General features: G+C 40.8%; 1 protein-coding gene across 1 annotated transcript in view; it reads left to right on the top strand.

The window, feature by feature from the left end:
- Positions 1–266, top strand: part of Dll3 (delta like canonical Notch ligand 3) — a 10006-nt gene extending 9740 nt beyond the window's left edge. Inside the window, exon 9 of the mRNA XM_031385890.1 lies at positions 1–266. This exon is cut by the window's left edge and continues 103 nt beyond it. The gene's annotated coding sequence lies outside the window, so the exon portion shown is untranslated.
- Positions 267–652: the final 386 nt, after the last annotated feature.

Here is a 652-nt window from a genome sequence, read left to right as displayed (position 1 = left end):
CCCCACTGGAGGCTGTTTGAAAGGGCTTTATTGTACATATTGCTTATTTATAACCTAGTTTTTCTCATTTCCCCAGACGCATCTATAAAGGTTCTTATTTTGATAAACTACATCCGGCTGGGAACTTTTTATTTTCCCAAGACAGAGTTTCCCTCTGTAAAAGCCCTGGCCATCCTAAAACTCTAGACCAGGCTGGCCTTGAACTCACAGAGATCCACCTGCCTCTGCCTCCTAAGTGCTGGGATTAAAGGCATGTGCCACCCCAATAGGTGAACTTTGTTTTTGATGTTGAAACTAAAAGAGCTGTCTCCTAGGGGAATAATAGGATTTTGTTGTTTTTAAATTGAGACAGGATCTTGTGATAGCTTGGAGCTCATTATGTAAACCAACTTGTGGGTCAAAACCCTTTCGGGGGTTGAACAACCCTTTCACAGGGGTCACACATCAGAGATCCTGCGTATCGGATATTTCCATTACAATTCCTCACAATAGCAAAATCACAGTTATGAAGGAGCAATGAAATGGTTTTATGGTTGAGGGTCACCACACGAGGTACTGTATTGAAGGGTCGCAGCATTAGGAAGGTTGAGAGCCACTGAGTTGTTTTCTTTTTCTTTCTTTTTTGTTGTTTCCTTTTTTTTTTTTTTTTTTT

The sequence above is a fragment of the Mastomys coucha genome, unplaced genomic scaffold (genome assembly GCF_008632895.1).
Source record: "Mastomys coucha isolate ucsf_1 unplaced genomic scaffold, UCSF_Mcou_1 pScaffold21, whole genome shotgun sequence".
NCBI classification, from domain to species: Eukaryota; Metazoa; Chordata; class Mammalia; order Rodentia; family Muridae; genus Mastomys; species Mastomys coucha.
The sequence above is the reverse complement of the archived record's forward strand: the minus strand, read 5'-3'. Positions and strand labels throughout refer to the sequence as shown.